The sequence below is a fragment of the Balaenoptera physalus genome (assembly GCF_965194825.1).
Source record: "Balaenoptera physalus genome assembly, chromosome: 15".
Classification (NCBI taxonomy): Eukaryota; Metazoa; Chordata; class Mammalia; order Artiodactyla; family Balaenopteridae; genus Balaenoptera; species Balaenoptera physalus.
The window spans coordinates 28,727,543-28,753,731 of record NC_138894.1 but is presented as its reverse complement, the minus strand read 5'-3'; the positions used below and the strand labels follow the sequence as shown (position 1 = coordinate 28,753,731).

General features: G+C 49.4%; 2 long non-coding RNA genes across 2 annotated transcripts; one reads left to right on the top strand and one right to left on the bottom strand.

The window, feature by feature from the left end:
- Positions 1-2,426: 2,426 nt before the first annotated feature.
- Positions 2,427-3,974, top strand: LOC309643880. The gene is made up of 2 exons (XR_014254122.1): positions 2,427-2,588; positions 3,478-3,974. It is a non-coding gene; the product is annotated as an uncharacterized lncRNA (long non-coding RNA).
- A 5,537-nt stretch (positions 3,975-9,511) lies between these two features.
- On the bottom strand, positions 9,512-22,821 carry LOC309643881. The gene is made up of 2 exons (XR_014254123.1): positions 22,747-22,821; positions 9,512-10,315 (listed from the first exon to the last, which is right to left on the bottom strand). It is a non-coding gene; the product is annotated as an uncharacterized lncRNA (long non-coding RNA).
- Positions 22,822-26,189: the final 3,368 nt, after the last annotated feature.

The following is a 26,189-nucleotide window of genomic DNA, read 5'->3' as shown; positions in this document are numbered from 1 at the left end:
TGCATGACATGTAGGATGTAAGAGAACAGATTTCCTGGAGCCTTCGGAGTGCTGATTAAACCTAGGTTTCCCAAGGAAGAGTGCAGTGTGTTGCCCTACACTCAGCATACACAGAGTGACTGGGAAATGTTTCCGGGGCTGGAGGTTTCTTAGCAGCCTAGTGGAGCCTGCCGGTACTAGGTGTTCTTGCACGGAATAGGGAGCCCACGCGAGGTCCTCGGTGTCCTGAAAGCTTACTAACCTTAAAAGAAAACAAACCTAAAGCTAATGCTTCAAGGACTCTGCTCCAAGCTTCCGCTTCGGCAGGCTATTCAAGGCTTTACCTTGAGGAAAGGACTCCCGTCAAGTTTCCTTTTAGCTCTAGAGCGTCTCAGGAGGAGCTCCCACCCAGGCTATGAAAGCAGCCTGTTGATGGAGAGAACACTCGTTCCCTTCCCAGAGCCCTGCCTACAGTGTCTAAAGACCCGTCCTAAAACTGTAATTTAGGTAGCTTCAAGGCAGCATGAGTGGTGCATTCAAAACGGGAAAGCAAGCCTTGTGCCATCGGGTGACCGTTTCCAGCGAACACGCAGCCTACCTCCTTGTGATTTCTACCAGGTAAATACACACTCTAGCTAAACACTGCTCCCTTCCCTGAATAACGTTTTCTTGGCACGGAGTTCTCCGTGTAGCCAACTGCCTCTCCCAAGGAACGCTCTAGGTACGCTATCAGGGCTTAACTTCTTCTAAAGCCATGCAGTGTAAAGAGGAAAAACTGTGGTTTGGTTACAGCAATAACGAAGGTCGACTTTCTCCTGTAAGTATGAGGACTTAAGGTTTGACACTCTAGAAGGAATGCGAAGCAGTTTTGGTTTCTCAGTGCCGCTCAGCGTAGGGCAATGAGGCCGATTTGCATGACATGCAGGATGTAAGAGAACAGATTTCCTGGAGTTGTTGGAGTGCTGAGGAAACCTAGGTCTCCAAAGGAAGAGTGCAGTGTGTTGCCCTACACTCAGCATACACAGAGTGGGAAAGGTTTCCGGGCCTGGATGTTTCCTAGCAGGCCAGGGGATCCTGCCAGTACTCGGTGTCCTTGCAGGGAATAGGGTGCCCACGCGTGGTCCTCGGGACCTGAAAAGCTTACTAACGTTAAAAGGAAGCAGACCTAAAATTAAACCTCAAGGACTCTGCTCCAAGCTTCTGCTTCGGCAGGCTATTCAAGGCTTTACCTTGAGGAAAGGACTCACGTCATGTTTCCTTTTAGCTCTAGAGCCTCTCAGGAGGAGCTCCCACGCCGGCTATGAAAGCACCCTGTTGATTAAGAGAAAACTCTTTCCCTTCCCAGTACACTGCCTATAGTGACAAGGGACCCGTCCAAAACACTGTTATTCAGGTAGCTTCAAGGCAGCAAGAATGGAGCATTCAATATGTAAAAGCAAGTCTTGTGCCATAAATTCCCCGTTTCCAGTGAACACGCATCCTACCTCCTTGTGATTTCTACCAAGTAAATATACACTCTAGCTACACACTGCTCCCTTCCTTGAATAAATTTGGTTTGGCACGGAGTTCTACATCTAGCCAACGGCCTCCACCAAGGAGCGATCTAGGTACGCTATCGGGGATTAACCTCTTCTAAAACCCTGCAGTGTAAGAGGAAGAACTGTGCTTTGGTACCAGCTAGAACGCAAGCTGACTTTCTCCTGTAAGTATGGTGTCTTAATGTATGGCCCTGTAGAAGGAATGCGAAGCAGTTTTGGGTTCTCAGTGCCGCTCAGCCTACAGCAATGAGGCAGATTTGCATGACCTGTAGGATGTAAGAGAAAAGATTTCCTGGAGCTGTTGGAGTGCTGAGGAAACCTAGGTCTCCCAAGGAAGAGTGCAGTGTGTTGCCCTACACTCAGCATACACAGAGTGACTGGGAAAGTTTTCCGGGCCTGGATGTTTCTTAGCAGCCCAGGGGAGCCTGCCGGAACGCGTTGTTCTAGCAGGGAATAGGGTGCCCACGCGAGGTCCTGGTGCCCTGAAAAGCTTACTAACGTTAAAAGAAAGCAGACCTAAAGTTAAGTCTCAAGGACTCTGTTCCAAGCTTCCGCTTCGGTAAGCTATTCAAGGATTTACCTTGAGGAAAGGACTCACGTCAAGTTTCCTTTTAGCTCTAGAGCCTCTCAGGAGGATCTCCCACGCAGGCTATGAAAGCACCCTGTTGATTTAGAGAAAACTCTTTCCCTTCCCAGTACACTGCCTATAGTGACAAGGGACCCGTCCAAAACACTGTTATTTAGGTAGCTTCAAGGCAGCAAGAATGGAGCATTCAATATGGAAAAGCAAACTTCTGCCATAAATTCCCCTTTTCCAGTGAACACGCAGCCTACATCCTTGTGATTTCTACCCACTGAATATACACTCTAACTACACACTGGTCTCTTCCCTGAATAAAGTTGGTTTGGCACGGAGTTTTTGGTGTAGACAACGGCCTCCCCAAAGGAGCGTTCTAGGTACGCTATCTGGTCTTAGCCTCTTCTAAAACCCTGCAGAGTAAGAGGAAGAACTGTGCTTTGGTACCAGCTGGAACGCAAGCCGACTTTCTCCTGTAAGTATGGGGTCTTAAGGTATGACTCTGTAGAAGGAATACGAAACAGTTTTGGTTTCTCAGTGCCGCTCAGCCTAGAGCAATGAGGTAGATTTGCATGACCTGTAGGATATAAGAGAATAGATTTCCTGGAGCTGTTGGAGTGCTGAGGAAACCTAGGTCTCCCAAGGAAGAGTGCAGTGTGTTGCCCTACACTCAGCATACACAGAGTGACTGGGAAAGGTTTCCGGGCCTGGATGTTTCTTAGCAGCCCAGGGGAACCTGCCGGAACTCGGTGTTCTAGTAGGGAATAGGGTGCCCACGCGAGGTCCTGGTGCCCAGAAAAGCTTACTAACATTAAAAGAAAGCAGACCTAAAGTTAAGTCTCAAGGACTCTGTTCCAAGCTTCCGCTTCGGCAGGCTATTCAAGGCTTTACCTTGAGGAAAGGACTCACGTCAAGTTTCCTTTTAGCTCTCGAGCCTCTCAGGAGGAGCTCCCACGCAGGCTATGAAAGCACCCTTTTGATGTAGAGAAAACTCTTTCCCTTCCCAGTACACTGTCCACAGTGACAAGGGACCCGTCCAAAACACTGTTATTTAGGTAGCTTCAAGGCAGCAAGAATGGAGCATTCAATATGGAAAAGCAAGTCTTGTGCCATAAATTTCCCGTTTCCAGTGAACACGCAGCCTACCTCCTTGTGATTTCTACCAAGTAAATATACACTCTAGCTACACATTGGTTGCTTCCTTGAATAAAGTTGGTTTGGCACGGAGTTCTGAGTGTAGCCAACGGCCTCCCCCAAGGAGCGCTCTAGGTACGCTATCGGGGCTTAGCCTCTTCTAAAACCCTGCAGTGTAAGAGGAAGAACTGGGCTTTGGTACCACCAGGAATGCAAGCCGACTTTCTCCTGGAGGTAAGGGGTCTTAAGGTATGACTCTGTAGAAGGAATGCGAAGCAGTTTTGGTTTCTCAGTGCCGCTCAGCCTAGGGCAATGAGGCAGAATTGCATGACCTGTAGGATGTAAGAGAAGAGATTTCCTGGAGCTGTTGGAGTGCTGAGGAAACCTAGGTCTCCCAAGGAAGAGTGCAGTGTGTTGCCCTACACTCAGCATACACAGAGTGACTGGGAAAGTTTTCCGGGCCTGCATGTGTCTTAGCAGCCCAGGGGATCCTGCCGGAACTCGGTGTTCTAGCAGGGAATAGGGTGCCCACCTGAGGTCCTGGTGACCTGAAATGCTTACTAACTTTAAAAGAAGTTAGACCTAAATTAAAGCCTCAAGGACTCTGCTCCAAGCTTCCGCTTCGGCAGGCTATTCAAGGCTTTAGCTTGAGGAAAGGACTCACGTCAAGTTTCCTTTTAGCTCTAGAGCGTCTCAGGAGGAGCTCCCACCCAGGCTATGAAAGCACCCTGTTGATGTAGAGAACACTGGTTCCCTTCCCAGAGCCCTGCCTATTGTGACTACACACCAGTCCTAAAACTATTTAGGTAGTGTCGAGTCAGCATGAATGGAGCATTCAAAATGGGAAAGCAAGGCCTGTGCCATCAGTTCCCTGTTTCCAGCGAACCCGCAGCCTACATCCTTGTGATTTCCACCAAGTAAATATACACTCTAACTAAACACAGGTCCCTTCCCTGAATAACGTTTTCCTAGCACGGAGTTCTCCGTGTAGCAAACTGCCTCACCCTAGGAAGGCTGTAAGTACGCTATCGGGGCTTAGCTTCTTCTAAAACACTGCAGAGTAAGAAGAAGAACTGTTCTTTGGTTACAGCAGGAACGCAAGCCGACGTTCTCCTGTAAGTATTGGGTCTTAATGTATGACACTCTAGAAAGAATGAGAAGCAGTTTGGGTTTCTCAGTGCCGCTCAGCCTAGGGTAACGAGGCAGATTTGCATGACATGTAGGATGTAAGAGAATAGATTTCCTGGAGCCTTTGGAGTGCTGATTAAACCTAGGTCTCCCAAGGAAGAGTGCAGTGTGTTGCCCTACACTCAGCATACACAGAGTGACTGGGAAAGGTGTCCGGGCCTGGATGTTTCTTAGCAGCCTAGTGGAGCCTGCCGGTACTAGGTGTTCTTGCAGGGAATAGGGAGCACACGCGAGGTCCTCGGTGTCCTGAAAGCTTACTAACCTTAAAAGAAAACAAACCTAAAGCTAATGCTTCAAGGACTCTGCTCCAAGCTTCTGCTTCGGCAGGCTATTCAAGGCTTTACCTTGAGGAAAGGACTCACGTCAAGTTTCCTTTTAGCTCTAGAGCGTCTCAGGAGGAGCTCCCACGCAAGCTATGAAAGCACCCTGTTGATGTAGAGAACACTCGTTCCCTTCCCAGAGCCCTGCCTACAGTGTCTAAAGACCCGTCCTAAAACTGTAATTTAGGTAGCTTCAAGGCAGCATGAGTGGTGCATTCAAAACGGGAAAGCAAGCCTTGTGCCATCAGGTGACCGTTTCCAGCGAAAACGCAGCCTACCTCCTTGTGATTTCTACCAAGTAAATATACACTCTAGCTACACACTGGCCCCTTCCTTAATAAAGTTAGTTTGGCACGGAGTTCTGCGTGTAGCCACGGCCTCCCCAAAGGAGCGCTCTAGGTACGCTATCGGGGCTTAGCCTCTTCTAAAACCCTGCAGTGTAGGAGGAAGAACTGTGCTTTGGTACCAGCAGGAACAGAAGCCGACTTTCTCCTGTAAGTATGGCATTTTAAGGTATGACTTTGTAGAAGGAATGCTAAGCAGTTTTGGTTTCTCAGTGCCGATCAGCTTAGGGCAATGAGGCAGATTGGCATGACATGTAGGAAATGAGAGAACAGATTTCCTGGAGCTGGTGGTGTGCGGAGGAAATCCAGCTCCTCCAAGGAAGAGGGCCTTGTGTTGCCCTACACTTGGCATCCAGAGAGTGACTGGGAAACTTTTCCTGACCTGGATGTTTCCTGGCAGGCCAGGGGAGCCTGGCCGGTCCCGGTGTTCTTGCAGGGAATAGGGTGCCCACGCGAGGTCCTCGGTACCTGAAAAGCTTACTAACGTTAAAAGAAAGCAGACCTAAAATTAAGCCTCAAGTTCTCTTCTCCAAGCTTCCGCTTCGGCAGGCTATTCAAGGCTTTACCTTGAGGAAATGACTCCCGTCAAGTTTCCTTTTAGCTCTAGAGCGTCTCAGGAGGAGCTCCCACCCAGGCTATGAAAGCACCCTGTTGATTTAGAGAAAACTCTTTCCCTTCCCAGTACACTGCCTACAGAGACAGGGACCCGTGCAAAACACTGTTATTTAGGTAGCTTCAAGGCAGCAAGAATGGAGCATTCAATATGGAAAAGCAAGCCTTGTGCCATGAAATCCCCGTTTCCAGTGAACACGCAGCCTACCTCCTTGTGATTTTACCAAGTAAATATACACTCTAGCTACACACTGGTCCCTTCCTTGAATAAAGTTGGTTTGGCAGGGAGTTCTGGTTCTAGCCAACGGCGTCCACCAAGGAGAGATCTAGGTTCGCTATCGGGGTTTAGCTTCTTCTAAAACCCTGCACTGGAAGAGCAAGAACTGGGCTTTGGTTACAGCAGGAATGCAAGCCGACTTTCTCCTGTAAATATGGGGTCTTAAGGTATGACACTCTAGAAGGAATGCGAAGCAGTTTTGGTTTCTCAGTGCCGCTCAGCCTAGGGCAATGAGGCAAGATATGCATGACATGTAGGATGTAAGAGAACAGATTTCCTGGAGCCTTTGGAGTGCTGATTAAACCTAGGTCTCCCAAGGAAGAGTGCAGTGTGTTGCCCTACACTCAGCATACACAGAGTGACTGGGAAAGGTTTCCGGGCCTGGATGTTTCTTAGCAGCCTAGTGAAGCCTGCCGGTACTAGGTGTTTTTGCAGGGAATAGGGAGCCCACACGAGGTCCTCGGTGTCCTGAAAGCTTACTAACCTTAAAAGAAAACAAACCTAAAGCTAATGCTTCAAGGACTCTGCTCCAAGCTTCTGCTTCGGCAGGCCATTCAAGGCTTTACCTTGGGGAAAGGACTCCCGTCAAGTTTCCTTTAAGCTCTAGAGCCTCTCAGGAGGAGATCCCACCCAGGCTATGAAAGAACCATGTTGATGTAGAGAACACACGTTCCCTTCCCAGAGCCCTCCCTACAGTGACTAAAGACCCGTCCTAAAACTGTTATTTAGGTAGCTTCAAGGCAGCATGAATGGTGTATTCAAAATGGGAAAGCAAGGCTTGTGCCATCAGGTGGCCGTTTCCAGCGAACACGCAGCCTACCTAATTGAGATTTCTACCAAGTAAATATACACTCTAGCTAACCACTGGTCCCTTCCTTAATAAAGTTGGTTGGGCACGGATTTCTGCGTGTAGCCAACGGCTTCCCCAAAGGAGCGCTCTAGGTACGCTATCGGGGCTTAGCTTCTTCTAAATCCCTGCAGTGTAGGAGGAAGAACGGTGCTCTTGTACCAGCAGGAACGCAAGCCGTCTTTCTCCTGTAAATATGGCGTCTTAAGGTATGACTTTGTAGAAGGAATGCTAAGCCAGTTTTGGTTTCTCAGTGCCGCTCAGCCTAGGGCAATGATGTAGATTGGCATGACATGTAGGAAGCGAGAGAACAGATTTCCTGGAGCTGGTGGAGTGCGGAGGAAATCCAGCTCTCCTAAGGAAGAGTGCAATGTGTTTCCCTACACTTAGCATCCACAGAGTGACTGGTAAAGTTTTCCGGGCCTGGATGTTTCTTATCAGGACAGGGGAGCCTGCCAGTACTCGGTGTTCTTACAGGAAATAGGGTGCCGACGCGAGGTCCTCGGTACCTGAAAAGCTTACTAAGGTTAAAAGAAAGCAGACCTAAAATTAAGCCTCAAGGACTCTGCTCCAAGCTTCCGCTTTGGCAGGCTATTCAAGGCTTTACCTTGAGGAAAGGACTCACGTCAAGTTTCCTTTTAGCTCTCGAGCCTCTCAGGAGGAGCTCCCACGCAGGCTATGAAAGCACCCTTTTGATGTAGAGAAAACTCTTTCCCTTCCCAGTACACTGTCCACAGTGACAAGGGACCCGTCCAAAACACTGTTATTTAGGTAGCTTCAAGGCAGCAAGAATGGAGCATTCAATATGGAAAAGCAAGTCTTGTGCCATAAATTTCCCGTTTCCAGTGAACACGCAGCCTACCTCCTTGTGATTTCTACCAAGTAAATATACACTCTAGCTACACATTGGTTGCTTCCTTGAATAAAGTTGGTTTGGCACGGAGTTCTGAGTGTAGCCAACGGCCTCCCCCAAGGAGCGCTCTAGGTACGCTATCGGGGCTTAGCCTCTTCTAAAACCCTGCAGTGTAAGAGGAAGAACTGGGCTTTGCTACCACCAGGAATGCAAGCCGACTTTCTCCTGGAGGTAAGGGGTCTTAAGGTATGACTCTGTAGAAGGAATGCGAAGCAGTTTTGGTTTCTCAGTGCCGCTCAGCCTAGGGCAATGAGCCAGAATTGCATGACCCGTAGGATGTAAGAGAAGAGATTTCCTGGAGCTGTTGGAGTGCTGAGGAAACCTAGGTCTCCCAAGGAAGAGTGCAGTGTGTTGCCCTACACTCAGCATACACAGAGTGACTGGGAAAGTTTTCCGGCCCTGGATGTGTCTTAGCAGCCCAGGGGAGCCTGCCGGAACCCGGTGTTCTAGCAGGGAATAGGTTGCCCACGCGAGGTCCTGGTGACCTGAAAAGCTTACTAACTTTAAAAGAAAGCAGACCTAAAGTTAAGCCTCAAGGACTCTGCTCCAAGCTTCCGCTTCGGCAGGCTATTCAAGGCTTTACCTTGAGGAAAGGACTCACGTCAAGTTTCCTTTTAGCTCTAGAGCGTCTCAGGAGGAGCTCCCACGCAGGCTATGAAAGCACCCTGTTGATGTAGAGAACACTCGTTCCCTTCCCAGAGCCCTGCCTACAGTGACTAGACACCCGTCCTAAAACTGTTATTTAGGTAGTGTCAAGGCAGCATGAATGGAGCATTCAAAATGGGAAAGCAAGGCCTGTGCCATCAGGTCCCTGTTTCCAGCCAACACGCAGTCTACCTCCTTATGATTTCTACCAAGTAAATATACACTCTAGCCAACCACTGGTCCGTTCACTGAATAAAGTTTTCTTGGCACGGAGTTCTCCGTGTAGCCAACTGCCTCTCCCAAGGAAGGCTCTAGGTACGCTATCGGGGCTTAGATTCTTCTAAAACCCTGCAGTGTAAGAGGAAGAACTGTGCTTTGGTTACAGCAGGAACAGAAGCCGACTTTCTCCTGTAAGTATGGGCTCTTAAAGTATGACTCTGTGGAAGGAATGCGAAGCAGTTTTGGTTTCTCAGTGCTGCTCAGCCTAGGACAATGAGGCAGATTTGCATGACATGTAGTAAGTAAGAGAACAGATTTCCTGGAGCTGTTGGAGTGCTTAGGAAACCTAGGTCTCCCAAGGAAGATGTAGTGTGTTGCCCTATACTCAGCAAACACAGAGTGACCTTTAAAGTTTCCAGGCCTGGATGTTTCTTAGCAGCCCAGGGGAGCCTGCCAGTAGTCGGTGTTCTTGCAGGAAATAGGGTGCCCACGCGAGGTCCTGCTGACCTGAAAAGCTTACTAACGTTAAAAGGAAGCAGATCTAAAATTAAGCCTCAAGGACTTTGTTCCAAGCTTCCGCTTTGGCAGCCTATTCAAGGCTTTAACTTGAGGAAAGGACTCACGTCAAGTTTCCTTTTAGCTCTAGAGCGTCCCAGGAGAAGCTCCCACGCAGGCTATGAAAGCACCCTTCTGATTTAGAGAAAACTCTTTCCCTTCCCATTACACTGCCTACAGTGACAAGGGACCCGTCCAAAACACTATTATTTAGTTAGCTTCAAGGCAGCAAGTATGGTGCATTCAATATGGAAAAGCAAGTCTTGTTCCATAAATTCCCCGTTTCCAGTGAACACGCAGCCTACCTCCTTGTGATTTCTACCAAGTAAATATACACTCTAGCTAACACTTGTCCCTATCCTGAATAACGTTTTCTTGGCACGGAGTTCTGCGTGTACCCAACTGCCTCTCCCAAGGAACGCTCTAGGTACGCTATCAGGGCTTAACTTCTTCGAAAGCCATGCAGTGTAAATAGGAAAAACTGTGCTTTGGTTACAGCAGGAACGAAGGTCGACTTTCTCCTGTAAGTATGGGGTCTTAATGTTTGACTCTGTAGAAGAAATGCGAAGCAGTTTGGGATTCTCAGTGCCGCTCAGCCTAGGGCAATGAGGCAGATTGGCATGACATGTAGGACGTGAGAGAACAGATTTCCTGGATCTGTTGGAGTGGCGAGGATATCCAGCTCTCCCAAGGAAGAGTGCAGTGTGTTGCCCTACACTCAGCATACACAGAGTGACTGGGAAAGTTTTCCGGGCCTGGATGTTTCTTAGCAGCCCAGGGGAGCCTGCCCGTACTCCGTGTTCTTGCAGGGAATAGGGTGCCCACGGGAGGTCCTCGATGTCCTTAAAGCTTACTAACCTTAAAAGAAAACAGATCTATAGCTAATGCCTCAAGGACGCTGCTCCAAGCTTTTGCTTCGTGAGGCTATTGAAGGCTTTACCTTGAGAAAGGACTCACGTCAAGTTTCCTTTTAGCTCTAGAGCGTCTCAGGAGGAGCTCCCACGCAGGCTATGAAAGCACCCTGTTGATGTAGAGAACACTCGTTCCCTTCCCAGAGCCCTGCCTACTCTGACTAGACACCCGTCCTAAACCTTTTATTTAGGTAGTGTCAAGGCAGCATGAATGGAGCATTCAAAATGGGAAAGCAAGGCCTGTGCCATCAGGTCCCTGTTGCCAGCGAACACGCAGTCTACCTCCTTGTGATTTCTACCAAGTAAATATACACTCTAGCTAAACACTGGTCCGTTCCCTGAATAAAGTTTTCTTGGCAAGGAGTTCTCCGTGTAGCCAACTGCCTCTCCCAAGGAAGGCTCTAGGTACTCGATCGGGGATTAGATTCTTCTAAAACCCTGCAGTGTAAGAGGAAGAACTGTGCTTTGGTTACAGCAGGAATGCAAGCCATATTTCTCCTGTAAGTATGGGGTCTTAAGGTATGACACTCTAGAAAGAATGCTAAGCAGTTTTGGTTTCTCAGTGCCGCTCAGCCTAGGGCAATGAGGCAGATTGGCATGACATGTAGGAATTGAGAGAACAGATTTCCTGGAGCTGTTGGAGTGTGGAGGAAATCCAGCTCTCCCAAGGAAGAGTGCAGTGTGTTGCCCTACACTCAGCATACACAGAGTGACTGGGAAAGTTTTTCGGGCCTGGATGTTTCTTAGCAGCCCGGGGAGCCTGCCAGTACTCGGTGTTCTTGCAGGAATAAGGTGCCCAAGGGAAGTCCTCGGTGTCCTGAAAGCTTACTAACCTTAAAAGAAAACCGACGTAAAGCTAATGCCTCAAGGTCTCTGCTCCAAGCTTCCGCTTCGGCAGACTATTCAAGACTTTACCTTGAGAAGAGGACTCACGTCAAGTTTCCTTTTAGCTCTAGAGCCTCTCAGGAGGATCTCCCACGCAGGCTATGAAAGCACCCTGATGATTTAGAGAAAACTCTTTCCCTTCCCAGTACACTGCCTATAGTGACAAGGGACCCTTCCAAAACACTGTAATTTAGGTAGCTTCAAGAAGCAAGAATGGAGCATTCAATATGGAAAAGCAAGTCTTGTGCCATAAATTCCCCGTTTCCAGTGAACACGCATCCTACCTCCTTGTGATTTCTACCAAGTAAATATACACTCTAGCTACACACTGGTTGCTTCCCTGAATAAAGTTGGTTTGGCACGGAGTTCTGGGTGTAGCCAACAGCCTCCCCCAAGGAGTGCTGTAGGTACGCTATCGGGGCTTAGCCTCTTCTAAATCCCTGCAGTGTAAGAGGAAGAACTCTGCTTTGGTACCAGCAGGAAAGCAAGCCGACTTTCTCCTGTAAGTATGGCGTCTTAAGATATGACTCTGTAGAAGGAATGCGAAGCAGTTTTGGTTTCTCAGTGCCACTCAGCCTAGGGCAATGAGGCCGATTTGCATGACATGTAGGATGTAAGAGAACAGATTTCCTGGAGTTGTTGGAGTGCTGAGGAAACCTAGGTCTCCCAAGGAAGAGTGCAGTGTGTTGCCCTACACTCAGCATACACAGAGTGACTGGGAAAGGTTTCCGGGCCTGGATGTTCCTTTGCAGCCCAGCGGAGCCTGCCGGAACTCTGTGTTCTAGTAGGGAATAGGGTGCCCACGCGAGGTCCTGGTGCCCTGAAAAGCTTACTAACGTTAAAAGAAAGCAGACCTAAATTTAAGACTCAAGGACTCTGCTCCAAGCTTCCGCTTCGGCAGGCTATTCAAGGCTTTACCTTGAGGAAGGGACTCCCGTCAAGTTTCCTTTTAGCTCTAGAGCGTCTCAGGAGGAGCTCTCACCCAGGCTATGAAAGCACCCTGTTGATGGAGAGAACACTCGTTCCCTTCCCAGAGCCCTGCCTACTGCGACTAGACACCCGTCCTAAAACTGTTATTTAGGTAGTGTTAAGGCAACATGAATGGAGCATTCAAAATGGGAAAGCAAGGCCTGTGCCATCAGGTCCCTGTTTCCAGCGAACACGCAGCCTACCTCCTTATGCTTTCTACCAGGTAAATACACACTCTAGCTAAACACTGCTCCCTTCCCTGAATAACGTTTTCTTGGCACGGAGTTCTCCGTGTAGCCAACTGCCTCTCCCAAGGAAGGCTCTAGGTACGCTATCGGGGCTTAGCTTCTTCTAAAACCCTGCAGTGTAAGACGTAGAACTCTGCTTTGCTTCCAGCAGGAAAGCAAGCCGACTTTCTACTGTAAGTATGGGATGTTAAGGTATGACACTCTAGAAGGAATGCGAAGCAGTTTTGGTTTCTCAGTGCCGCTCAGCCTAGGGCAATGAGGCAAGATATGCATGACATGTAGGATGTAAGAGAACAGATTTCCTGGAGCCTTTGGAGTGCTGATTAAACCTAGGTCTCCCAAGGAAGAGTGCAGTGTGTTGCCCTACACTCAGCATACGCAGAGTGACTGGGAAAGGTTTCCGGGCCTGGATGTTTCTTAGCAGCCTAGTGGAGCCTGCCGGTACTAGGTGTTCTTGCAGGGAATAGGGAGCCCACGCGAGGTCCTCGGTGTCCTGAAAGCTTACTAACCTTAAAAGAAAACAAACCTAAAGCTAATGCTTCAAGGACTCTGCTCCAAGCTTCCGCTTTGGTAGGCTATTCAAGGCTTTATCTTGGGGAAAGGACTCACGTCACGTTTCCTTTTAGCTCTAGAGCGTCTCAGGAGGAGCTCCCACCCAGGCTATGAAAGCACCCTGTTGATCTAGAGAACACTCGTTCCCTTCCCAGAGCCCTGCCTACAGTGTCTAAAGACCCGTCCTAAAACTGTAATTTAGGTAGCTTCAAGGCAGCATGAGTGGTGCATTCAAAATGGGAAAGCAAGCCTTGTGCCATCAGGTGACCGTTTCCAGCGAAAACGCAGCCTACCTCCTTGTGATTTCTACCAAGTAAATATACACTCTAGCTACACACTGGCCCCTTCCTTAATAAAGTTGGTTTGGCACGGAATTCTGCGTGTAGCCACGCCCTCCCCAAAGGAGCGCTCTAGGTACGCTATCGGGGCTTAGCCTCTTCTAAAACCCTGCAGTGTAGGAGGAAGAACTGTGCTTTGGTACCAGCAGGAACGCAAGCCGACTTTCTCCTGTAAGTATGGCATCTTCAGGTATGACTTTGTAGAAGGAATGCTAAGCAGTTTTGGTTTCTCAGTGCCGATCAGCTTAGGGCAATGAGGCAGATTGGCATGACATGTAGGAAATGAGAGAACTGAATTCCTGGAGCTGGTGGAGTGCAGAGGAAATCCAGCTCCTCCAAGGAAGAGGTCCGTGTGTTGCCCTACACTTAGCATCCAGAGAGTGACTGGGAAACTTTTCTGGGCCAGGATGTTTCCTGGCAGGCCAGGGGAGCCTGGCCGGTCCCGGTGTTCTTGCAGGGAATAGGGTGCCCACGCGAGGTCCTCGGTACCTGAAAAGCTTACTAACGTTAAAAGAAAGCAGACCTAAAATTAAGCCTCAAGTTCTCTGCTCCAAGCTTCCGCTTCGGCAGGCTATTCAAGGCTTTACCTTGAGTAAAGGACTCCCGTCAAGTTTCCTTTTAGCTCTAGAGCGTCTCAGGAGGAGCTCCCACCCAGGCTATGAAAGCACCCTGTTGATTTAGAGAAAACTCTTTCCCTTCCCAGTACACTGCCTACAGGGACAGGGACCCGTGCAAAACACTGTTATTTAGGTAGCTTCAAGGCAGCAAGAATGGAGCATTCAATATGGAAAGGCAAGCCTTGTGCCATAAATTCCCCGTTTCCAGTGAACACGCAGCCTACGTCCTTGTGATTTTACCAAGTAAATATACACTCTAGCTCCACACTGGTCCATTCCTTGAATAAAGTTGGTTTGGCAGGGAGTTCTGCGTCTAGCCAACGGCGTCCACCAAGGAGAGATCTAGGTTCGCTATCGGGGTTTAGCTTCTTCTACAACCCTGCACTGGAAGAGCAAGAACTGGGCTTTGGTTACAGCAGGAATGCATGCCGACTCTCTCCTGTAAATATGGGGTCTTAAGGTATGACACTCTAGAAGGAATGCGAAGCAGTTTTGGTTTCTCAGTGCCGCTCAGCCTAGGGCAATGAGGCAGATTTCCATGACATGGAGGATGTACGAGAACAGATTTCCTGGAGCCTTTGGAGTGCTGAGGAAACCTTGGTCTCCCAAGGAAGAGTGCAGTGTGTTGCCCTACACTCAGCATACACAGAGTGACTGGGAAAGGTTTCCGGGCCTGGATGTTCCTTAGCAGCCCAGGGGAGCCTGCCGGAACTCTGTGTTCTAGTAGGGAATAGGGTGCCCACGCGAGGTCCTGGTGCCCTGAAAAGCTTACTAACGTTAAAAGAAAGCAGACCTAAATTTAAGCCTCAAGGACTCTGCTCCAAGCTTCCGCTTCGGCAGGCTATTCAAGGCTTTACCTTGAGGAAGGGACTCCCGTCAAGTTTCCTTTTAGCTCTAGAACGTCTCAGGAGGAGCTCCCACCCAGGCTATGAAAGCACCCTGTTGATGGAGAGAACACTCGTTCCCTTCCCAGAGCCCTGCCTACTGCGACTAGACACCCGTCCTAAAACTGTTATTTAGGTAGTGTTAAGGCAACATGAATGGAGCATTCAAAATGGGAAAGCAAGGCCTGTGCCATCAGGTCCCTGTTTCCAGCGAACACGCAGCCTACCTCCTTGCGCTTTCTACCAGGTAAATACACACTCTAGCTAAACACTGCTCCCTTTCCTGAATAACGTTTTCTTGGCACGGAGTTCTCCGTGTAGCCAACTGCCTCTCCCAAGGAAGACTCTAGGTACGCTATCGGGGCTTAGCTTCTTCTAAAACCCTGCAGTGTATGACGTAGAACTATGCTTTGCTTCCAGCAGGAAAGCAAGCCGACTTTCTCCTGTAAGTATGGGGTGTTAAGGTATGACACTCTAGAAGGAATGCGAAGCAGTTTTGGTTTCTCAGTGCCGCTCAGCCTAGGGCAATGAGGCAAGATATGCATGACATGTAGGATGTAAGAGAACAGATTTCCTGGAGCCTTTGGAGTGCTGATTAAACCTAGGTCTCCCAAGGAAGAGTGCAGTGTGTTGCCCTACACTCAGCATACACAGAGTGATTGGGAAAGGTTTCCGGGCCTGGATGTTTCTTAGCAGCCTAGTGAAGCCTGCCGGTACTAGGTGTTCTTGCAGGGAATAGGGAGCCCACGCGAGGTCCTCGGTGTCCTGAAAGCTTACTAACCTTAAAAGAAAACAAACCTAAAGCTAATGCTTCAAGGACTCTGCTCCAAGCTTCCGCTTTGGTAGGCTATTCAAGGCTTTATCTTGGGGAAAGGACTCACGTCACGTTTCCTTTTAGCTCTAGAGCGTCTCAGGAGGAGCTCCCACCCAGGCTATGAAAGCACCCTGTTGATATAGACAACACTCGTTCCCTTCCCAGAGCCCTGCCTACAGTGTCTAAAGACCCGTCCTAAAACTGTAATTTAGGTAGCTTCAAGGCAGCATGAGTGGTGCATTCAAAACGGGAAAGCAAGCCTTGTGCCATCAGGTGACCGTTTCCAGCGAAAACGCAGCCTACCTCCTTGTGATTTCTACCAAGTAAATATACACTCCAGCTACACACTGGCCCCTTCCTTAATAAAGTTGGTTTGGCACGGAGTTCTGCGTGTAGCCACGGCCTCCCCAAAGGAGCGCTCTAGGTACGCTATCGGGGCTTAGCCTCTTCTAAAAACCCTGCAGTGTAGGAGGAAGAACTGTGGTTTGGTACCAGCAGGAACGCAAGCCGACTTTCTCCTGTAAGTATGGCATCTTAAGGTATGACTTTGTAGAAGGAATGCTAAGCACTTTTGGTTTCTCAGTGCCGATCAGCTTAGGGCAATGAGGCAGATTGGCATGACATGTAGAAAATGAGAGAACAGATTTCCTAGAGCTGGTGGAGTGCGGAGGAAATCCAGCTCCTCCAAGGAAGAGGGCCGTGTGTTGCCCTACACTTAGCATCCAGAGAGTGACTGGGAAACTTTTCCGGGCCTGGATGTTTCCTGGCAGGCCAGGGGAGCCTGGCCGGTCCCGGTGTTCTTGCAGGGAATAGGGTGCCCACGCGAGGTCCTCGGTACCTGAACAGCTTACTAACGTTAAAAGAAAGCAGACCTAAAATTAAGCCTCAAGTTCTCTGCTCCAAGCTTCCGCTTCGGCAGGCTATTCAAGGCTTTACCTTGAGGAAAGGACTCCCGTCAAGTTTCCTTTTAGCTCTAGAGTGTCTCAGGAGGAGCTCCCACCCAGGCTATGAAAGCACCCTGTTGATTTAGAGAAAACTCTTTCCCTTCCCAGTACACTGCCTACAGTGACAGGGACCCGTGCAAAACACTGTTATTTAGGTAGCTTCAAGGCAGCAAGAATGGAGCATTCAATATGGAAAGGCAAGCCTTGTGCCATAAATTCCCCGTTTCCAGTGAACACGCAGCCTACCTCCTTGTGATTTTACCAAGTAAATATACACTCTAGCTACACACTGGTCCCTTCCTTGAATAAAGTTGGTTTGGCAGGGAGTTCTGCGTCTAGCCAACGGCGTCCCCCAAGGAGAGATCTAGGTTCGCTATCGGGGTTTAGCTTCTTCTAAAACCCTGCACTGGAAGAGCAAGAACTGGGCTTTGGTTACAGCAGGAATGCAAGCCGACTCTCTCCTGTAAATATGGGGTCTTAAGGTATGACACTCTAGAAGGAATGCGAAGCAGTTTTGGTTTCTCAGTGCCGCTCAGCCTAGGGCAATGAGGCAAGATATGCATGACATGTAGGATGTAAGAGAACAGATTTCCTGGAGCCTTTGGAGTGCTGATTAAACCTAGGTCTCCCAAGGAAGAGTGCAGTGTGTTGCCCTACACTCAGCATACGCAGAGTGACTGGGAAAGGTTTCCGGGCCTGGATGTTTCTTAGCAGCCTAGTGGAGCCTGCCGGTACTAGGTGTTCTTGCAGGGAATAGGGAGCCCACGCGAGGTCCTCGGTGTCCTGAAAGCTTACTAACCTTAAAAGAAAACAAACCTAAAGCTAATGCTTCAAGGACTCTGCTCCAAGCTTCCGCTTTGGTAGGCTATTCAAGGCTTTATCTTGGGGAAAGGACTCACGTCACGTTTCCTTTTAGCTCTAGAGCGTCTCAGGAGGAGCTCCCACCCAGGCTATGAAAGCACCCTGTTGATATAGACAACACTCGTTCCCTTCCCAGAGCCCTGCCTACAATGTCTAAAGACCCGTCCTAAAACTGTAATTTAGGTAGCTTCAAGGCAGCATGAGTGGTGCATTCAAAATGGGAAAGCAAGCCTTGTGCCATCAGGTGACCGTTTCCAGCGAAAACGCAGCCTACATCCTTGTGATTTCTACCAAGTAAATATACACTCCAGCTACACACTGGCCCCTTCCTTAATAAAGTTGGTTTGGCACGGAATTCTGCGTGTAGCCACGCCCTCCCCAAAGGAGCGCTCTAGGTACGCTATCGGGGCTTAGCCTCTTCTAAAACCCTGCAGTGTAGGAGGAAGAACTGTGCTTTGGTACCAGCAGGAACGCAAGCCGACTTTCTCCTGTAAGTATGGCATCTTCAGGTATGACTTTGTAGAAGGAATGCTAAGCAGTTTTGGTTTCTCAGTGCCGATCAGCTTAGGGCAATGAGGCAGATTGGCATGACATGTAGGAAATGAGAGAACTGAATTCCTGGAGCTGGTGGAGTGCGGAGGAAATCCAGCTCCTCCAAGGAAGAGGTCCGTGTGTTGCCCTACACTTAGCATCCAGAGAGTGACTGGGAAACTTTTCTGGGCCAGGATGTTTCCTGGCAGGCCAGGGGAGCCTGGCCGGTCCCGGTGTTCTTGCAGGGAATAGGGTGCCCACGCGAGGTCCTCGGTACCTGAAAAGCTTACTAACGTTAAAAGAAAGCAGACCTAAAATTAAGCCTCAAGTTCTCTGCTCCAAGCTTCCGCTTCGGCAGGCTATTCAAGGCTTTACCTTGAGGAAAGGACTCCCGTCAAGTTTCCTTTTAGCTCTAGAGCCTCTCAGGAGGAGCTCCAACCCAGGCTATGAAAGCACCCTGTTGATTTAGAGAAAACTCTTTCCCTTCCCAGTACACTGCCTACAGTGACAGGGACCCGTGCAAAACACTGTTATTTAGGTAGCTTCAAGGCAGCAAGAATGGAGCATTCAATATGGAAAGGCAAGCCTTGTGCCATAAATTCCCCGTTTCCAGTGAACACGCAGCCTACCTCCTTGTGATTTTACCAAGTAAATATACACTCTAGCTCCACACTGGTCCCTTCCTTGAATAAAGTTGGTTTGGCAGGGAGTTCTGCGTCTAGCCAACGGCGTCCACCAAGGAGAGATCTAGGTTCGCTATCGGGGTTTAGCTTCTTCTACAACCCTGCACTGGAAGAGCAAGAACTGGGCTTTGGTTACAGCAGGAATGCATGCCGACTCTCTCCTGTAAATATGGGGTCTTAAGGTATGACACTCTAGAAGGAATGCGAAGCAGTTTTGGTTTCTCAGTGCCGCTCAGCCTAGGGCAATGAGGCAGATTTCCATGACATGGAGGATGTACGAGAACAGATTTCCTGGAGCCTTTGGAGTGCTGAGGAAACCTTGGTCTCCCAAGGAAGAGTGCAGTGTGTTGCCCTACACTCAGCATACACAGAGTGACTGGGAAAGGTTTCCGGGCCTGGATGTTCCTTAGCAGCCCAGGGGAGCCTGCCGGAACTCTGTGTTCTAGTAGGGAATAGGGTGCCCACGCGAGGTCCTGGTGCCCTGAAAAGCTTACTAACGTTAAAAGAAAGCAGACCTAAATTTAAGCCTCAAGGACTCTGCTCCAAGCTTCCGCTTCGGCAGGCTATTCAAGGCTTTACCTTGAGGAAGGGACTCCCGTCAAGTTTCCTTTTAGCTCTAGAACGTCTCAGGAGGAGCTCCCACCCAGGCTATGAAAGCACCCTGTTGATGGAGAGAACACTCGTTCCCTTCCCAGAGCCCTGCCTACTGCGACTAGACACCCGTCCTAAAACTGTTATTTAGGTAGTGTTAAGGCAACATGAATGGAGCATTCAAAATGGGAAAGCAAGGCCTGTGCCATCAGGTCCCTGTTTCCAGCGAACACGCAGCCTACCTCCTTGCGCTTTCTACCAGGTAAATACACACTCTAGCTAAACACTGCTCCCTTTCCTGAATAACGTTTTCTTGGCACGGAGTTCTCCGTGTAGCCAACTGCCTCTCCCAAGGAAGACTCTAGGTACGCTATCGGGGCTTAGCTTCTTCTAAAACCCTGCAGTGTATGACGTAGAACTATGCTTTGCTTCCAGCAGGAAAGCAAGCCGACTTTCTCCTGTAAGTATGGGGTGTTAAGGTATGACACTCTAGAAGGAATGCGAAGCAGTTTTGGTTTCTCAGTGCCGCTCAGCCTAGGGCAATGAGGCAAGATATGCATGACATGTAGGATGTAAGAGAACAGATTTCCTGGAGCCTTTGGAGTGCTGATTAAACCTAGGTCTCCCAAGGAAGAGTGCAGTGTGTTGCCCTACACTCAGCATACACAGAGTGATTGGGAAAGGTTTCCGGGCCTGGATGTTTCTTAGCAGCCTAGTGAAGCCTGCCGGTACTAGGTGTTCTTGCAGGGAATAGGGAGCCCACGCGAGGTCCTCGGTGTCCTGAAAGCTTACTAACCTTAAAAGAAAACAAACCTAAAGCTAATGCTTCAAGGACTCTGCTCCAAGCTTCCGCTTTGGTAGGTTATTCAAGGCTTTATCTTGGGGAAAGGACTCACGTCACGTTTCCTTTTAGCTCTAGAGCGTCTCAGGAGGAGCTCCCACCCAGGCTATGAAAGCACCCTGTTGATATAGACAACACTCGTTCCCTTCCCAGAGCCCTGCCTACAGTGTCTAAAGGCCCGTCCTAAAACTGTAATTTAGGTAGCTTCAAGGCAGCATGAGTGGTGCATTCAAAATGGGAAAGCAAGCCTTGTGCCATCAGGTGACCGTTTCCAGCGAAAACGCAGCCTACATCCTTGTGATTTCTACCAAGTAAATATACACTCCAGCTACACACTGGCCCCTTCCTTAATAAAGTTGGTTTGGCACGGAATTCTGCGTGTAGCCACGCCCTCCCCAAAGGAGCGCTCTAGGTACGCTATCGGGGCTTAGCCTCTTCTAAAACCCTGCAGTGTAGGAGGAAGAACTGTGCTTTGGTACCAGCAGGAACGCAAGCCGACTTTCTCCTGTAAGTATGGCATCTTCAGGTATGACTTTGTAGAAGGAATGCTAAGCAGTTTTGGTTTCTCAGTGCCGATCAGCTTAGGGCAATGAGGCAGATTGGCATGACATGTAGGAAATGAGAGAACTGAATTCCTGGAGCTGGTGGAGTGCGGAGGAAATCCAGCTCCTCCAAGGAAGAGGTCCGTGTGTTGCCCTACACTTAGCATCCAGAGAGTGACTGGGAAACTTTTCTGGGCCAGGATGTTTCCTGGCAGGCCAGGGGAGCCTGGCCGGTCCCGGTGTTCTTGCAGGGAATAGGGTGCCCACGCGAGGTCCTCGGTACCTGAAAAGCTTACTAACGTTAAAAGAAAGCAGACCTAAAATTAAGCCTCAAGTTCTCTGCTCCAAGCTTCCGCTTCGGCAGGCTATTCAAGGCTTTACCTTGAGGAAAGGACTCCCGTCAAGTTTCCTTTTAGCTCTAGAGCGTCTCAGGAGGAGCTCCCACCCAGGCTATGAAAGCACCCTGTTGATTTAGAGAAAACTCTTTCCCTTCCCAGTACACTGCCTACAGGGACAGGGACCCGTGCAAAACACTGTTATTTAGGTAGCTTCAAGGCAGCAAGAATGGAGCATTCAATATGGAAAGGCAAGCCTTGTGCCATAAATTCCCCGTTTCCAGTGAACACGCAGCCTACGTCCTTGTGATTTTACCAAGTAAATATACACTCTAGCTCCACACTGGTCCCTTCCTTGAATAAAGTTGGTTTGGCAGGGAGTTCTGCGTCTAGCCAACGGCGTCCACCAAGGAGAGATCTAGGTTCGCTATCGGGGTTTAGCTTCTTCTACAACCCTGCACTGGAAGAGCAAGAACTGGGCTTTGGTTACAGCAGGAATGCATGCCGACTCTCTCCTGTAAATATGGGGTCTTAAGGTATGACACTCTAGAAGGAATGCGAAGCAGTTTTGGTTTCTCAGTGCCGCTCAGCCTAGGGCAATGAGGCAGATTTCCATGACATGGAGGATGTACGAGAACAGATTTCCTGGAGCCTTTGGAGTGCTGAGGAAACCTTGGTCTCCCAAGGAAGAGTGCAGTGTGTTGCCCTACACTCAGCATACACAGAGTGACTGGGAAAGGTTTCCGGGCCTGGATGTTCCTTAGCAGCCCAGGGGAGCCTGCCGGAACTCTGTGTTCTAGTAGGGAATAGGGTGCCCACGCGAGGTCCTGGTGCCCTGAAAAGCTTACTAACGTTAAAAGAAAGCAGACCTAAATTTAAGCCTCAAGGACTCTGCTCCAAGCTTCCGCTTCGGCAGGCTATTCAAGGCTTTACCTTGAGGAAGGGACTCCCGTCAAGTTTCCTTTTAGCTCTAGAACGTCTCAGGAGGAGCTCCCACCCAGGCTATGAAAGCACCCTGTTGATGGAGAGAACACTCGTTCCCTTCCCAGAGCCCTGCCTACTGCGACTAGACACCCGTCCTAAAACTGTTATTTAGGTAGTGTTAAGGCAACATGAATGGAGCATTCAAAATGGGAAAGCAAGGCCTGTGCCATCAGGTCCCTGTTTCCAGCGAACACGCAGCCTACCTCCTTGCGCTTTCTACCAGGTAAATACACACTCTAGCTAAACACTGCTCCCTTTCCTGAATAACGTTTTCTTGGCACGGAGTTCTCCGTGTAGCCAACTGCCTCTCCCAAGGAAGACTCTAGGTACGCTATCGGGGCTTAGCTTCTTCTAAAACCCTGCAGTGTATGACGTAGAACTATGCTTTGCTTCCAGCAGGAAAGCAAGCCGACTTTCTCCTGTAAGTATGGGGTGTTAAGGTATGACACTCTAGAAGGAATGCGAAGCAGTTTTGGTTTCTCAGTGCCGCTCAGCCTAGGGCAATGAGGCAAGATATGCATGACATGTAGGATGTAAGAGAACAGATTTCCTGGAGCCTTTGGAGTGCTGATTAAACCTAGGTCTCCCAAGGAAGAGTGCAGTGTGTTGCCCTACACTCAGCATACACAGAGTGATTGGGAAAGGTTTCCGGGCCTGGATGTTTCTTAGCAGCCTAGTGAAGCCTGCCGGTACTAGGTGTTCTTGCAGGGAATAGGGAGCCCACGCGAGGTCCTCGGTGTCCTGAAAGCTTACTAACCTTAAAAGAAAACAAACCTAAAGCTAATGCTTCAAGGACTCTGCTCCAAGCTTCCGCTTTGGTAGGCTATTCAAGGCTTTATCTTGGGGAAAGGACTCACGTCACGTTTCCTTTTAGCTCTAGAGCGTCTCAGGAGGAGCTCCCACCCAGGCTATGAAAGCACCCTGTTGATATAGACAACACTCGTTCCCTTCCCAGAGCCCTGCCTACAGTGTCTAAAGACCCGTCCTAAAACTGTAATTTAGGTAGCTTCAAGGCAGCATGAGTGGTGCATTCAAAACGGGAAAGCAAGCCTTGTGCCATCAGGTGACCGTTTCCAGCGAAAATGCAGCCTACCTCCTTGTGATTTCTACCAAGTAAATATACACTCCAGCTACACACTGGCCCCTTCCTTAATAAAGTTGGTTTGGCACGGAGTTCTGCGTGTAGCCACGGCCTCCCCAAAGGAGCGCTCTAGGTACGCTATCGGGGCTTAGCCTCTTCTAAAAACCCTGCAGTGTAGGAGGAAGAACTGTGGTTTGGTACCAGCAGGAACGCAAGCCGACTTTCTCCTGTAAGTATGGCATCTTAAGGTATGACTTTGTAGAAGGAATGCTAAGCACTTTTGGTTTCTCAGTGCCGATCAGCTTAGGGCAATGAGGCAGATTGGCATGACATGTAGAAAATGAGAGAACAGATTTCCTAGAGCTGGTGGAGTGCGGAGGAAATCCAGCTCCTCCAAGGAAGAGGGCCGTGTGTTGCCCTACACTTAGCATCCAGAGAGTGACTGGGAAACTTTTCCGGGCCTGGATGTTTCCTGGCAGGCCAGGGGAGCCTGGCCGGTCCCGGTGTTCTTGCAGGGAATAGGGTGCCCACGCGAGGTCCTCGGTACCTGAACAGCTTACTAACGTTAAAAGAAAGCAGACCTAAAATTAAGCCTCAAGTTCTCTGCTCCAAGCTTCCGCTTCGGCAGGCTATTCAAGGCTTTACCTTGAGGAAAGGACTCCCGTCAAGTTTCCTTTTAGCTCTAGAGTGTCTCAGGAGGAGCTCCCACCCAGGCTATGAAAGCACCCTGTTGATTTAGAGAAAACTCTTTCCCTTCCCAGTACACTGCCTACAGTGACAGGGACCCGTGCAAAACACTGTTATTTAGGTAGCTTCAAGGCAGCAAGAATGGAGCATTCAATATGGAAAGGCAAGCCTTGTGCCATAAATTCCCCGTTTCCAGTGAACACGCAGCCTACCTCCTTGTGATTTTACCAAGTAAATATACACTCTAGCTACACACTGGTCCCTTCCTTGAATAAAGTTGGTTTGGCAGGGAGTTCTGCGTCTAGCCAACGGCGTCCCCCAAGGAGAGATCTAGGTTCGCTATCGGGGTTTAGCTTCTTCTAAAACCCTGCACTGGAAGAGCAAGAACTGGGCTTTGGTTACAGCAGGAATGCAAGCCGACTCTCTCCTGTAAATATGGGGTCTTAAGGTATGACACTCTAGAAGGAATGCGAAGCAGTTTTGGTTTCTCAGTGCAGCTCAGCCTAGGGCAATGAGGCAAGATATGCATGACATGTAGGATGTAAGAGAACAGATTTCCTGGAGCCTTTGGAGTGCTGATTAAACCTAGGTCTCCCAAGGAAGAGTGCAGTGTGTTGCCCTACACTCAGCATACACAGAGTGACTGGGAAAGGTTTCCGGGCCTGGATGTTTCTTAGCAGCCTAGTGGAGCCTGCCGGTTCTAGGTGTTCTTGCAGGGAATAGGGAGCCCACGCGAGGTCCTCGGTGTCCTGACAGCTTACTAACCTTAAAAGAAAACAAACCTAAAGCTAATGCTTCAAGGACTCTGCTCCAAGCTTCCGCTTTGGTAGGCTATTCAAGGCTTTATCTTGGGGAAAGGACTCACGTCACGTTTCCTTTTAGCTCTAGAGCGTCTCAGGAGGAGCTCCCACCCAGGCTATGAAAGCACCCTGTTGATATAGACAACACTCGTTCCCTTCCCAGAGCCCTGCCTACAATGTCTAAAGACCCGTCCTAAAACTGTAATTTAGGTAGCTTCAAGGCAGCATGAGTGGTGCATTCAAAACGGGAAAGCAAGCCTTGTGCCATCAGGTGACCGTTTCCAGCGAAAACGCAGCCTACCTCCTTGTGATTTCTACCAAGTAAATATACACTCTAGCTACACACTGGCCCCTTCCTTAATAAAGTTGGTTTGGCACGGAGTTCTGCGTGTAGCCCCGGCCTCCCCAAAGGAGCGCTCTAGGTACGCTATCGGGGCTTAGCCTCTTCTAAAACCCTGCAGTGTAGGAGGAAGAACTGTGCTTTGGTACCAGCAGGAACACAAGCCGACTTTCTCCTGTAAGTATGGCATCTTAAGGTATGACTTTGTAGAAGGAATGCTAAGCAGTTTTGGTTTCTCAGTGCCGATCAGCTTAGGGCAATGAGGCAGATTGGCATGACATGTAGGAAATGAGAGAACAGATTTCCTGGAGCTGGTGGAGTGCGGAGGAAATCCAGATCCTCCAAGGAAGAGGGCCGTGTGTTGACCTACACTTAGCATCCAGAGAGTGACTGGGAAACTTTTCTGGGCCTGGATGTTTCCTGGCAGGCCAGGGGAGCCTGGCCGGTCCCGGTGTTCTTGCAGGGAATAGGGTGCCCACGCGAGGTCCTCGGTACCTGAAAAGCTTACTAACGTTAAAAGAAAGCAGACCTAAAATTAAGCCTCAAGTTCTCTGCTCCAAGCTTCCGCTTCGGCAGGCTATTCAAGGCTTTACCTTGAGGAAAGGACTCCCGTCAAGTTTCCTTTTAGCTCTAGAGCCTCTCAGGAGGAGCTCCAACCCAGGCTATGAAAGCACCCTGTTGATTTAGAGAAAACTCTTTCCCTTCCCAGTACACTGCCTACAGTGACAGGGACCCGTGCAAAACACTGTTATTTAGGTAGCTTCAAGGCAGCAAGAATGGAGCATTCAATATGGAAAGGCAAGCCTTGTGCCATAAATTCCCCGTTTCCAGTGAACACGCAGCCCACCTCCTTGTGATTTTACCAAGTCAATATACACTCTAGCTCCACACTGGTCCCTGCCTTGAATAAAGTTGGTTTGGCAGGGAGTTGTGCGTCTAGCCAACGGCGTCCACCAAGGAGAGATCTAGGTTCGCTATCGGGGTTTAGCTTCTTCTAAAACCCTGCACTGGAAGAGCAAGAACTGGGCTTTGGTTACAGCAGGAATGCAAGCCGACTCTCTCCTGTAAATATGGGGTCTTAAGGTATGACACTCTAGAAGGAATGCGAAGCAGTTTTGGTTTCTCAGTGCCGCTCAGCCTAGGGCAATGAGGCAGATTTCCATGACATGGAGGATGTACGAGAACAGATTTCCTGGAGCCTTTGGAGTGCTAAGGAAACCTTGGTCTCCCAAGGAAGAGTGCAGTGTGTTGCCCTACACTCAGCATACACAGAGTGACTGGGAAAGGTTTCCGGGCCTGATTGTTTCTTAGCAGCCTAGTGGAGCCTGCCGGTTCTAGGTGTTCTTGCAGGGAATAGGGAGCCCACGCGAGGTCCTCGGTGTCCTGAAAGCTTACTAACCTTAAAAGAAAACAAACCTAAAGCTAATGCTTCAAGGACTCTGCTCCAAGCTTCCGCTTTGGTAGGCTATTCAAGGCTTTATCTTGGGGAAATGACTCACGTCACGTTTCCTTTTAGCTCTAGAGCGTCTCAGGAGGAGCTCCCACCCAGGCTATGAAAGCACCCTGTTGATATAGACAACACTCGTTCCCTTCCCAGAGCCCT